Below are 14,627 nucleotides of genomic sequence, written 5' to 3' on the forward strand. Positions count from 1 at the left end.
AGTAGTAATTGGTTGCAGGTAGTGCCAGGGAGATAGTCTCACAATAGATAGAATACACCTGCAACAGGTGATCAGCAGCTTCCGGAAAAGTTGTCAGATACTGAGCAACTGAGCTGATATATATGCATTAAGAGGTAACATAACAGAGTTTCCGGTATATGACCTTCGGGGACTTTTTTTTTTTTTTTCATTTGAGAAGCATTTTGTAGGAACTATGTTTTTAAATTTTTTATTATTTTATTTTATTTTAAAATCTTTCCTTTCCGAAGGTTTTTGGGGATTTGGTATTTAATTACATAAGTTCTCTAGTGGTGATTTGTGAGATTTTGGTGCACCCATCACCCGAGCAGTATACAATGAACTCAGTTTGTAGTCTTTTATCTCTCACCCCCTTCCCACCCCTTTCCCCAAGTCTATTTTATCATTCTTATGCCTTTGCATCCTCATAGCTTAACTCTCACTTATAACTGCTGGTGTAAAAGGGGTTCAGTTCTTGATTTGATTCTCTGCTTGGTCACTGTTGGTGTATAGCAGAGCTACTGATTTGTGCACATTAATTTTGTATACTGAAACTTTGCTGAATTTATTTATCTGTTCTAGCAGCTTTTTGGAGTCTTTAGGGTCTTCTAGGTATACGATTATATCAATTGCAAACAGCGACAGTTTTACTTCCTCTTTACCGCTTTGGATGCCCTTTATTTATTTCCCTTGTTTGATTGATTTGGCTAGGACTTTCAGCCAAATCTGTTGAATAAAAGTGGTGAGAACCAGTGGCCTTCCTTGTCTTGTTCCCCTGCTGAGAGTGAATGCTTTCAACTTTTTCTCATTCAGTATTATGTTGGCTGTGGGTTTGTGTGCCAATTTTGCTGAGCGTTTTAATCATAAAACGATGCTGGATGTTGTCAAGTACCTTTTCAGGGTCTATTGAGAGAATCATGTGATTTTTAAATTTTGTTCATGTGGCGTACCACATTTATTGACTTGTGTATGTGGAACCATTCCTGCATCCCTAATGTGAAACCTACTTGATCATGGTGGATTATGTTTTTGATGCGTTGTTGGATTCGGTTAGCTAGTATTTTGTTAAGAATTTCTGCATCTGTGTGCATCAGGGATTTTGGTCTATAGTTACCTTTGTTATGTCCTTTTCTGGTTTTGGTATTAGGGTGATGCTGGCTTCATAGAATGATTTAGGGAGAATTCCATCTTTCTCTAGCATGTGGAATTGTCCTTGAATTTGTTTTGTTTTGTTGTTAATTTTTAAATTATTTTTTCAATCTTCCGCTTTGTATTGGCCTGTTCGGGGTTTCTAATTCTTTCTGATTTAATCTAGGAGGGTTTCATATTTCCAGGAATGTATTCATCCCCTCTAAGTTTTCTAGTTTATGCACATTAATGGGTTCATAGTACCTTTGAATGATCTTTTGTATTTCTGTGGCGTTGGTGGTAATAGCTCCCATTTCATTTCTAATTGAGCTCATTTGGCTCTTCTCTGTTCTTTTCTTATTTAATCTTGCCAATGGTGTATCAATTTTATTTGGTTTTCCAAAAATCCAGCTTTACGTTTTATTTATAGTTTCTACTATTTATTTCAACTGCATTTAGTTGTGCTTTGATCTTGGTTATTTTCTTTCTTCTGCTGGGTTTGGTTTTGGTGTGTTCTTGATTCTTGAATTTCTAGAAGTGCAACCTTAGATTGTCTACTTGTGCTCTTTCAGTCTTTTTGATGTAGGCATTTAAGGCTATGAACTTTTAGCACACTCTGCAGAATTCCAGATGTTTTGATAGGATGCATCACTATTGTTCAGTTCAAAGAAGTTTTAATTTTCTTGATTTCATATTTGACCCAATGATCATTCAGGAACAAGTTATTAATTTCCATGTGTTTGCATGGTTTTGAAGGTTCCTTTTGGAGTTGATTTCCAGTTTTATTCTACTGTTGTCTGAGAGAGTACTTCATATAATTTCAATTTTCTGAAATTTTTTGAGACTTGTTTTGTGGCATATCATATGACCTATCTTGAAGCAAGTTCCATTTGCTGATGAATAGAATGTATATTCTGGGTTGTTGGGTAGGATATTCTGTAAATATGTCTTAAGTCTATTTGCCCTAGGGCATAGTTTTAACCCATTGTTTGTTTTTTTTAAAATTATTATTATACTGTAAGTTCTAGGATACATGTGCATAATGTGCAGGTTTTTTTACATACGTATACTTGTGCCATGTTGGTGTGCTGCACCCATCAACTCATCATTTACATCAGGTATAACTCCCAATGCAATCCGTCCCCCTCCCCCCCCATGATAGGCCCCAGCGTGTGATGTTCTCCTTCCCGAGTCCAATGAATCTCATTGTTCAGTTCCCACCTATGAGTGAGAACATGCGGTGTTTGGTTTTCTGTTCTTGCGATACTTTGCTGAGAATGATGGTTTCCAACTGCATCCATGTCCCTACAAAGGACACAAACTCATCCTTTTTGATGGCTGCATAGTATTCCATGGTGTATATGTGCCACATTTTCTTAATCCAGTCTGTCACTGATGGACATTTGGGTTGATTCCAAGTCTTTGCTATTGTGAATAGTGCCACAATAAACATATGTGTGCATGTGTCTTTATAGCAGTATGATTTATAATCCTTTGGGTATATACCCAGTAATGGGATGGCTGGGTCATATGGTACTTCTGTTCTAGATCCTTGAGGAATCGCCATACTGTTTTCCATAATGGTTGAATTAGTTTACAATCCCACCAACAGTGTAAAAGTGTTCCTATTTCTCCACATCCTCCCCAGCACCTGTTTCCTGACTTTTTAATGATTGCCATTCTAACCGGTGTGAGATGGTATCTCATTGATTTTTTGATTTGCATTTCTCTGATGGCCAGTGATGACGAGCATTTTTTCATGTGTCTGTTGGCTGTATGAATGTCTTCTCTTCTTTTAAGAACTGTCTGTTCATATCCTTTGCCCACTTTTTGATGGGGTTGTTTGTTTTTTTCTTGTAAATTTGTTTGAGTTCTTTGTAGGTTCTGGCTATTAGCCCTTTGTCAGATGAGTAGATTGCAAAAATTTTCTCCCATTCTGTAGGTTGCCTGTTCACTCTGATGGTAGTTTGTTTTGCTGTGCAGAAGCTCTTTAGTTTAATTAGATCCCATTTGTTAATTTTGGCTTTTGTTGCCATTGCTGGTGTTTTAGACATGAAGTGCTTGTCCATGTCTATGTCCTGAATGGTATTACCTAGGTTTTCTTCTAGGGTTTTTATGGTTTTAGGTCTAACATTTAAGTCTCTAATCCATCTTGAATTAATTTTCGTATAAGGAGTAAGAAAAGGATCCAGTTTCAGCTTTCTACTTATGGCTAGCCGGTTTTCCCAGCACCATTTATTAAATAGGAAATCCTTTCCCCATTTCTTGTTTTTCTCAGGTTTAGATGGCTGTAGATGTGCGGTATTATTTCTGAGGACTCTGTTCTATTCCATTGGTCTATATCTCTGTTTTGGTACCAGTACCATGCTGTCTTGGTTACTGTAGCCTTGTAGTATAGTTTGAAGTCAGGTAACGTGATGCCTCCAGCTTTGTTCTTTTGACTTAGGATTGTCTTGGCAATGCGGGCTCTTTTTTGGTTCCATAAGAACTTTAAAGCAGTTTTTCCAATTCTGTGAAGAAACTCATTGGTAGGTTGATGGGGATGGCACTGAATCTATAAATTACCTTAGGTAGTATGGCTATTTTCACGATATTGATTCTTCCTGTCCATGAACATGGTATGTTCTTCCATTTGTTTGTGTCCTCTTTTATTTCACTGAGCAGTGGTTTGTAGTTCTCCTTGAAGAGGTTCTTTACATCCCTTGTAAGTTGGATTCCTAGGTATTTCATTTACTTTGAAGCAATTGTGAATGGAAGTTCATTCATGATTTGGCTCTCTGTTTGTCTGTTACTGGTGTATAAGAAAGTTTGTGATTTTTGCACATTTATTTTGTATCCTGAGACTTTGCTGAAATTTCCTATCAGCTTAAGGAGATTTTGGACTGAGACAATGGGGTTTTCTAAATATACAATCATGTCATCTGCAAACAGGGACAATTTGACTTCTTTTCCTAACTGAATACCTTTGTTTTCTTTCTCTTGCCTGATTGCCTTAGCCAGAACTTTCAACACTATGTTGAATAGGAGTGGGGAGAGAGGGCATCCCTGTCTTGTGCCCATTTTTTCCAGTTTTTGCCCATTCAGTATGATATTGGCTGTGGGTTTGTCATAAATAGCTCTTATTATTTTGAGATACGTTCCATCAATACCAATTTTTTTGAGCGTTTTTTGCATGAAGGGCTTTTGAATTTTGTCAAAGGCCTTTTCTGAAACTATTGAGATAATCATGTGGTTTTTGTCTTTAGTGCTATTTATGTACTGGATTACGTTTATTGATTTGCGTATGTTGAACCAGCCTTTCATCCCAGGGATGAAGCCCACTTGATCATGGTGGATAAGCTTTTTGAGGTGCTGCAGGATCCAGTTTGCCAGTACTTTATTGAGGATTTTTGCATCAATATTCATCAGGGATATTTGTCTAAAATTCTCTTTTTTTGTTGTGTCCCTGCCAGGCTTTGATATCACGATGATGTTGGCCTGATCAAATGAGGTAGGGAGGATTTCCTCTTTTTCTATTGATTGGAATAGTTTCAGAAGGAATGGTACCAGCTCCTCCTTGTACCTCTGGTAGAATTCTGCTGTGAGTCCATCTGGTCCTGGACTTTTTTTGGTTGGTAGGCTATTAATTATTGCCTCAATTTCAGAGCCTGCTATTGGTCTATTCAGGAATTCAGCTTCTTCCTGGTTAGTCTTGGGAGAGTGGAAGTGTCCAAGAAATTATCCATTTCTTCTAGATTTTCTAGTTTATTTGCATAGAGGTGTTTATAGTATTCTCTGATGGTAGTTTGTATTTCTGTGGGGTCGGTGGTGATATCCCCTTTATCATTTTTTATTGCATGTATTTGATTCTTCTCTCTTTTCTTCTTTGTTATTCTTGCTAGCAGTCTATCAATTTTGTTGATCTTTTCAGAAAACCAACTTCTGGATTCACTGATTTTTTTGGAGGGTTTTTTGTGTCTCTATCTCCTTTAGTTCTGCTCTGATCTTAGTTATTTCTTGCCTTCTGCTAGCTTTTGAATGTGTTTGCTCTTGCTTCTCTAGTTCTTTTAATTGTGATGTTAGAGTGTCAATTTTAGATCTTTCCAGCTTTCTCTTGTGGGCATTTAGTGCTATAAATTTCCCTGTACATACTGCTTTAAATGTGTCCCAGAGATTCTGCTATGTTGTATCTTTGTTCTCATTGGTTTTAAAGAACATCTTTATTTCTGCCTTCATTTTGTTATATACCCAGTAGTCATTCAGGAGCAGGTTATTCAGTTTCCATGTAGTTGAGCGGTTTTGATTGAGTTTCTTAGTCCTGAGTTCTAGTTTGATGGCACTGTGGTCTGAGAGACAGTTTGTTATAATTTCTGTTCTTGTACATTTGCTGAGGAGTGCTTTACTTCCAATTATGTGGTCAATTTTGGAATAAGTGTGATGTGGTGCTGAGAAGAATGTATATTCTGTTGATTTGGGGTGGAGAGTTCTGTAGATGTCTATTAGGTCTATTTGTTGCAGAGCTGAGTTCAATTCCTCGATATCCTTCTTAACTTTCTGTCTCATTGATCTTTCTAATGTTGACAGTGGGGTGTTGAAGTCTCCCATTATTATTGTATGGGAGTCTAAGTCTCTTTGTAAGTCTCTAAGGACTTGCTTTATGAATCTGAGTGCTCTGTATTGGGCGCATATATCTTTAGGATAGTTTGCTCTTCCTGTTGAATTGATCCCTTTACCATTAAGTAATGGCCTTCTTTGTCTCTTTTGATCTTTGATGGTTGAAAGTCTGTTTTATCAGAGACTAGTATTGCAAGCCCTGCTTTTTTTTGTTCTCCATTTGATTGGTAGATCTTCCTCTATCCCTTTATTTTGAGCCTATGTATGTCTCTGTATGTGAGATGGTCCTTCTGAATACAGCAAACTGATGGGTCTTGACTCTTTATTCAGTTTGCCAGTCTGCATCTTTTAATTGGAATATTTAGTCCATTTATGTTGAAGGTTAATATTGTTATGTGTGAATTTGGTCCTGCCATTGTGATATTAACTCGTTATTTTGTTCGTTAATTGATGCAGTTTCTTCCTAGCCTCAATGGTCTTTACATTTTGGCATGTTTTTGCAATGGCTGGTACCGGTTGTTCCTTTCCATGTTTAGTGCTTCCTTCAGGGTCTCTTGTAAGGCAGGCCTGGTGGTGACAAATTCTCTAAGCATTTGCTTATCTGTAAAGGATTTTATTTCTCCTTCACTTATGAAACTTTGTTTGGCTGTATATGAAATTCTCGGTTTAAAATTCTTTTCTTTAAGAATGTTGAATATTGGCCCCCACTCTCTTCTGGCTTGTAGAGTTTCTGCTGAGAGATCTGCTGTTGATGGGCTTCCCTTTGTGGGTAACCCGACCTTTCTCTCTGGCAGCCCTTAAGATTTTTCCCTTCATTTCAACTTTGGTGAATCTGGCAATTGTGTGTCTTGGAGTTGCTCTTCTCGGGGAGTATCTTTGTGGCGTTCTCTGTATTTCCTGAATTTGAATGTTGGCCTACCCTACTAGGTTGGGGAAGTTCTGGATAATATGCTGCAGAGTGTTTTCCAACTTGGTTCCATTTTCCCCGTCACTCAGGCACCCCAATCAGACGTAGATTGGGTCGTTTTACATAATCCCATACTTCTTGCAGGCTTTGTTCATTTCTCTTTCTTCTTTTTTCTTCAGATTTCTCTTCTCACTTCATTTCATTCATTTGATCCTTGATTGCTGATACTCTTTCTTCCAGTTGATTGAGTAGGTTACTGAAGCTTGTGCATTTGTCACGTATTTCTCCTGTCATGGTTTTCATCTCTGTCAGTTCGTTTATGGCCTTCTCTGCATTAATTATTCTAGTTATCAATTCTTCCACTCTTTTTTCAAGATTTTTAGATTCTTTGCACTGGGTACATAATTCCTCCTTTAGCTTTGAGAAGTTTGATGGACTGGAGCCTTCTTCTCTCATCTCGTCAAAGTCATTCTCCGTCCAGGTTTGATCACTTGCTGGCAATGAGCTGCGTTCCTTTGCAGGGGGAGATGCACTCTCATTTTTTGAATTTCCAACTTTTCTGCCCTGCTTTTTCCCCATCTTTGTGGTTTTATCTGCCTCTGGTCTTTGATGATGGTGACGTACTGATGGGGTTTTGATGTGGGTGTCCTTCCTGTTTGTTAATTTTCCTTGTAACAGTCAGGACCCTCAGATATAGGTCTGTTGGAGATTGCTTGAGGTCCACTCCAGACCCTGTTTTCCTGGGTATCAGCAGCAGAGGCTGCAGAAGATAGAATATTTCTGAACAGCGAGTGTACCTGTCTGATTCTTGCTTTGGAAGCTTCCTCTCAGGGGTGTACTCCACAGTGTGAGGTGTGGGGTGTCGGTCTGCCCTTATTGGGGATATCTCCCAGTTAGGCTAGTCAGGGGTCAGGGACCCACTTGAGCAGGCAGTCTGTCCATTCTCAGATCTCAACCTCCATGTTGGGAGATCCACTGCTCTCTTCAAAGCTGTCGGACAGAGTCGTTTGCATCTGCAGAGGTTTCTGCTGCTTTGTTGTTGTTGTTGTTGTTTAGCTGTGCCCTGTCCCCAGAGGTGGAGTCTACAGAGACAGGTAGGCCTCCTTGGGCTGCTGTGAGTTCCACCTAGTTCTAGCTTGCCAGTGGCTTTGTTTACCTACTTAAGCCTCAGCAATGGCGGGCAACCCTCCCCCAGCCTCGCTGCTGCCTTTCCGCGAGATCACAGACTGCTGTGCTAGCAATGAGGGAGGCTCCGTGGGCGTGGGACCCTCCCGGCCAGGTGTGGGATGTAATCTCCTGGTGTGCCCGTTTTCTAAGATCCTTGGTAAAGCGCAGTATTGGGGTGGGAGTTACCCGATTTTCCAGGTGTTGTGTGTCTCAGTTCCCCTGGCAAGGAAAAAGCATTCCCTTTCCCCTTGCGCTTCCCAGGTGAGGCGGTGCCTCGCCCTGCTTCAGCTCTCGCTGGTCGGGCTGCAGCAGCTGACCAGCACCGATTGTCCTGCACTCCCTAGTGAGATGAACCCAGTACCTCAGTTGAAAATGCAGAAATCACCTCTCTTGTGTGTGGCTCGCACTGGGAGTTGGAGACTGGAGCTGTTCCTATTCGGCCGTCTTGCTCCGCACCCCTCCCATTGTTTGTTTCTTGACTTTCTGTCTTGATGACCTATCTAGAGCTGTCAATGGAGTACTGAAGTCCCTCACTATTATTGTGTTACTGTCTACCTCATTTCTTAGGTCTAGTAGTAATAGTTATATAAATTTGGGAGTTCCAGTGTTAGGTGCATATATATGTAGGATTGTGATATTTTTCTGTTGGATAAGTCCTTTTATTATTATATAATATCCTTCTTTGTCTTTTTTTAACTGCTGTTGCTTTAAAGTTAGTTTTTTCTGATATAAGAATAGTTAGTCCTGCTCACTTTTGTGGCCATTTGCATGGGGTGTCTTCTTCTACCCTTTTGCCTTAAGTTTATATGACCCTTTATGGTTAGGGGAATCTCTTGAGGGCGGTAGCTACTTGCTTGGTGCATTATTATCAATTCTGCAATTCTGTATCTTTTAAGTGGAGCATTTAGGCCACTTACATTCAATGTTAGTATTGAAATGTGAGGTACTGTTCCATTCATCCTGCTATTTGTTGCCTGGATACCTTGGTTTTATTCAGTTATTTATTGTATTTTTGTTTTATAGGTTCTGTGAGATTCATGCTTAAAGAGGTTCTGTGTTGATGTGTTTCCAGGATTTGTTTCAATATTCAGAACTCCTTTGCACAGTTCTTGTAGTGTTGGCTTGGTAGTGGCAAATTGTCTTAGCATTTGTTTGTCTGAAAAAGACTGTTATCTTTCCTTGATTTATGGACTTTAGTTTTGCTGGATATAAAATTCTTGGCTGATAATTTTTTTTAAGGAGGCTGCAGATAGGTATGCATGCTCATTTGAGGTGTTCTTCTGTTATCGAAGATTACTAAAATCACATGGGTTGAAAAGCATTTGGGATTATTTACTTAATTGAGTACTCATTTATTTTTATATTAATTTGATACCATGTATAAACACTATATAAACATAGATATGGACATATACATATATGTGATACAACATACAACATATACATGTGCACATAAAGACAGAGGGAGACAGAAATACTTTAGATTTTTGACTTTAAAACTTTATGCGTGGAACCCATAAAACTCACTATTTAAAGAAAAAGTTGTATTTAAATAGTGCTTTTGTAAATAGAAAAAGTTAACGTTTGTCTGAGGAAGCCCTTGCTGAGTTTTAGAGAAATTGGGTAGTAAATTTACATCTCAATGCAGAGAGAGAGTGAGATAGAAAGAAAGAGAGAGAGAATTTGGGTGTGTTCAAGGAAGATTAAAAATAGATGCCAGGGTAACACAACAATGATAGAAATTTATAATAGGATTTTATTAGGAGACCAATTTTATTGACATACATAGGTTTTATTTTGGTCTGTTTTCCAACTATACTCCAGGAAACACACTACACAGGCTCCCTTCTTAAGTGCTGGTGGGCCACTGCACATGCAGACAGACCACTTTAAGGGAAGAATCAGGGGAAAAGAGATGCAGATTCCAGAATTATGCCAACATACCAAAGCCTAAGTCAAAGGTCAAACCACAGACGTGAAATCTCATCGCCTGTTTGGCCCTATTTTCAGTGTACTTTACTTTCTTTAATTTCTGCTCTAAAGCTTTTAAATGAACTTTCACTCTTGCTGTAAAACTTGCCTCAGTCTCTTCTTCTGCCTTATGACCCTTAGTTGAATTCTTTCTTCTGAAGAAACAAGAATTGAGACTGCTGCAGACATGTACAGATTTGCTGCCATTAATATACCTTAGTGCCATTCTACATGATAAAAAATATATATATTCATATATATGTATAAACATGTATGTATTCATAGAGACCTTGAATCTACATTCTTGTTGCACTTTATGTAAACAATTCAGGTATCAGACTAAAACTTATTTTGGAAATAAATTGGTCCCAAATGATTTCTATTTCATAAAATGGGAAACAGGAGGGGGAAAATTATTTTTCAGAGGAAAACAACAGAACAACAATTATTACATTTTATATTTGTTCATTCTTTTTTTGAATTTTGTTATTTACCTACAATTTTGACTGAATCCTAAATCTTTTCCTGTCCAGAAGTTTCATAACTAATGGTTTCAGATATTTCTTCAATTTTTCCTCCAAATTGGTGTATTATAAATTTAAACTGTGCTTTTCAATATTTTATCATTTTTTAAAATTACACGTTTAAGTTCTGGGATACATGTGCAGAACCTGCAGGTTTGTTACATAGGTATACACGTGCCATAGTGTTTTTCTGCAGCAATTAACCCATCATCTACATTAGGTATTTCTCCTAATGCTATTCCTCCCCTAGCCTCCCACCCCCCAACAGGCCCCAGTGTATGATGTTCCTCTCCCTGTGTCCATGTGTTCTCATATCCAACTCCCACTTATGACTGAGAACACGCAGTGTTTTGTTTCCTGTTCCTGTGTTAGTTTGCTGAGAATGGTGGTTTCCAGCTTCATCCATGTCCCTGCAAAGGACATGAACTCATCATTTATTATGGCTGCATGGAATTCCATGATGTATATGTACCACATTTTCTTTATGTAGTCTATCATTGATAGGCATTTGCGTTGGTTCCAAGTCTTTGCTATTGTGAATAGTGCCACAATAAACATGCGTGTGCATGTGTCTTTATAGTAGAATGATCTATAATCATTTGGGTATATACCCAGTAATGGGATTCCTGGGTCAAATGGTATTTCATGTTCTAGATCCATGAGGAATCGCCACACTGTCTTCCACAATGGTTGAACTAATTTACACTCCCACCAACAGTGTAAAAGCATTCCTATTTCTCCACATCCTCTCCAGCATCTGTTGTTTCCTGACCTTTTAATGATCACCATTCTAACTGGCATGAGATGGTATTTCATTGTGGTTTTGATTTGCATGTCCCTAATTACCAGTGATAATGAGTTTTTTTTCATGTTTTTTGGTCACATAAATGTCTTCTTTTGAGAAGTGTCTGTTGATGTGCTTTGCCCACTGTTTGATGGTTTTTTTTTTTTTTTTTTGTAAATTTGCTTAAGTTTCCTGTAGATTCTGGGTATTAGCCTTTTGTCAGATGGGTAGATTAAAACTTGCGAGCTGAAAGTAGAAGACTTATATAAACTTCTGGAGAAATCATAGTAACTTATATATAAATAACCTTTATGCCTGCTGATGAGTAGACTACACAAAATGTACACATGAACACTGGATTCAGACTGCAATTCAGAGAATTGTGTCAGATTGCCATTTCAATTGAAAGATGCTTCAGAAACTCTAGAAAAGCTAGCTATAGACTGCTGCTGACATTACAGGTGAACCAACATACAACTGAAAGGGTTAGAACGATGTTTGCCAAACACATTGCTCTAATTGAAGCAGCATTTGTGTGACTTTAATAAGGTTCCAGGATTATACTGTCCCTTTGTTGCTGTGACTTCCCTTTGCCCTTTTCTGATTTGTCTTCATCCCCTTTTCCATGGGACGTGACTTGTTAAGAATGAGCCTTCCTAGTCATGTAGGATCAGATGAAACATACAGCCACAGGGGTCTTCTACAATGCTTTCTCTGAGAGCTTTTGAAGAATTGTGGGGCCAGGTGTGCTGGCACAGGCCTGTTATCCCAGCCCTTTGGGAGTCCAAGGCAGGAGGATCACTTGAAACCAGGAGTTTAAGACCAGCCTAAGCAACAGAGGCAGACCACATCCTTACTATACAAAATAAATCAAATTAGCCAGGTGCAGCGATGCATGCCTGTAGTCTCAGACACTTGGGAGGCTAAGGTGGGAGGAGCGCTTCAGCCCAGGAGTTCAAGGCTTCAGTGAGTACACTCTAGTCTGGGTGATAGGGCAAGATTGTGTCTCTTAAAAACAATACATAAAATTAAAAAAGAAAGAAAGAAGAGAAAAAGAGCGGGGTAAACAGGAAATCCAAAGATCTCAGGCATCTCTGGATGATTGTCTGAACAAATTATTTTTTCCTTGCTTCAAAACCTTTCAAGATGTTTATTTCTTTGTAAAAGAAAGACATGCCATTTGTAACTTTAGGTGAGTAATCAAAATCTAGCTCCTAAAACTCTCATTCTCTATTTTAACTCTGTTTTAAGTCTCATTCTGATAATACTTATTTTCTAAGGCACACAATAAAGACAAGATTAGATCTATTGTTTTTCTACCCACTCCATCTCTTCCTACCTGCCTTCTCTCCTTTAATCAAGTGTATACATACTAAGCCTCCAGAAACCTCTTCAGAGAGAACACAAGCCACAGCAGTTTTTTGAAACTCTTGTTTTTCCAGGTTGCTCCGTCAAGCTCTGGCTCAATAAAACTCAGTTGGTCAAGATTCTTGCCTCAGTCTTTCATTCTGGATAACCACCATGAGTCCTGCAAAGCCCTTTAGTAATCTATTGCCTGCCTAGTTGATGTGTGCCTCGGTAAGTCATGTCTTCGTGAGTCAAACACTCTTCTTCCTTTTCTGCCTTTCCCAACCATACCACCCAGTGCTGAGTGCTCTGATCCGACCCCAGCTCCCTGGTAGTTTGTACTGGTCTAAGAAAGCAAGACCAGGGAGGGCAGGTTGAGAAGGAAGTAAGAGGCCAACAGCCATTGGATGTGGCAAGTGGGGTTGTCGTCGCTCAAAGCTACACTCCCTGGGTGCATGTTATGAATTTTTCTGGATTTGGAATCTTTTCCCTGTGTGTCTATCTAGAAACTCACCTTCCTCCTACTTTCTTCTCATTACACTTTGTGTTTCTAGTGCACTTGTTTCTATCCAGAGAATGGCTATGCAAATTGTTGACAATAGAATAAAAAATGACTTTTTGTGAGACATGGAACCTGGTCTTTCTTTTTTCCTAAAAAGATTGAGGTTTCTAAAACCTTTTATGCAGGGCTGTGCAGTTGTGAGTATAGTGTTAGGGAACAGGTGCATAAGTGAAGGATGAGACAGAAAACAAAATGCTGGCTGTCAAATTCTGAAAGGAAATGGGACAAAAATCATTTTTGAAGGTGGATGTCATTCAGGAGACCTTGTAAATCTTAGAATGTCCTCTTACCAGATGAAGTGGAGGATGAGGTTAAATTATGGAGTTAGGTGACAGTGGGCGCATACTTCTCTGCCACAGTTTTTTTTTTTTAATCTGTAAAAATTAGGATGGTGGTAATTAGGAATTTTTTGTCATGACTGTAGCTACATGAAAGCACTTAGGATGTGCCTGTTGCATAGTGAGTGCTGCGTTAGTGTGTGAGCTATTATAATTATGGGAATAGGCAAAAGTGCCACCCTGGTCATCCAGAGTGTGGAGGTACTTTCTAGTCAGGGTCCAGGCAGGCCAGCTGGAGATGAAGCTGGTTAGTGAGGAAACTTAACTTCCAGGAGTAGAAGAATTTAGGTGGAGTAAGTCATGCACAATATTCTGTAAACATTCCTTTACCCAACAGTAGGAATACTCAGAGTGGTGTGGCTTCCATGACAATCATTATCTCCTGGGAATCTAAGAATGTGTCCTAGAGTTGAAAGACTTTGATGTAAGCCAAACCCAGAAATAGGCTTCATGGCTGCCTTGCAGACAGCATTCATCTTGAGAAGGGAAAGCATTCCTCTTGCTAAAGGAATACCGTCTTCTGGCCCAGGCCATTATTTTTGTTTTTGTACTATCCTAAGTTTTAAAGTGTAAGGAGAAAGACTGAAGAATAAAATAATGAAGTGCATGTATGAAATAACAGGGTAGAATTGAGACTGGTATGTGTAAGTTAAGAGAAATCACGTATAAATTTTGTGTGAACAAAAGAAGGATTTCTTGTTGCAAACAGACCTCTCCATATAAATAATACCCATTGCCTGGAGTGGATAGCAGACTCCATCACAAGAACACACCATCAGAGTCATGAGAGAATGGATAGTGTGGCTTCTTTAATTGGCAGGTTAGACTGAGAAAGCTATTGAAGAGAAAGGGGTTGAAGGAGGAGATGGGTGAAGGCAAGAAAAATGGGATGGTGAAAGGAAAAGACTGAAAGGAATGTTTATCCAGGGCTCCTCAGGCACCAGGCTGTGTGACTAATGTCTTACACATGTTAATTAACTTTTCCACTGTCATTTTCTGACGCAGTAAGAGTCAGCCTTACACTGCAGATGAGGAAAGAGGCTGAGGGAGGTCAAAGGAGTGTCTGTCCTAGGGTCATCCAGCCACTTCATAGCAGAGCTAGTATGTTTCACTGTGGTTTGTGCAGACAGAAAAGTGAGACATGGAAAGAAGGCAAACCATATTTTTGTTGTGGGTGATGTTTATGAAAGTGACCTGTATGGGGCAGATTAGTGGCCTCTTAAAAGTGTCCACAGCCGGGCTGTGTGCTGTGGCTCACGCGTATAATCCCAGCACTTTGGGAGGCCGA

At 39.2% G+C, this 14,627-nt stretch overlaps 1 long non-coding RNA gene across 1 annotated transcript in view; it reads left to right on the top strand.

Moving 5' to 3' along the window:
- The window catches only part of LOC144337550 (uncharacterized), a 56,069-nt gene extending 43,008 nt beyond the window's left edge, over window positions 1-13,061 (top strand). Inside the window, exon 3 of the long non-coding RNA XR_013410756.1 lies at window positions 12,535-13,061. This is a non-coding gene — a long non-coding RNA (uncharacterized LOC144337550). The remainder of the gene's footprint in view (window positions 1-12,534) is intronic.
- The last annotated feature ends 1,566 nt before the right edge of the window (window positions 13,062-14,627 follow it).

The sequence above is a fragment of the Macaca mulatta genome, chromosome 19 (assembly GCF_049350105.2).
Source record: "Macaca mulatta isolate MMU2019108-1 chromosome 19, T2T-MMU8v2.0, whole genome shotgun sequence".
Lineage (NCBI taxonomy): Eukaryota > Metazoa > Chordata > Mammalia > Primates > Cercopithecidae > Macaca > Macaca mulatta.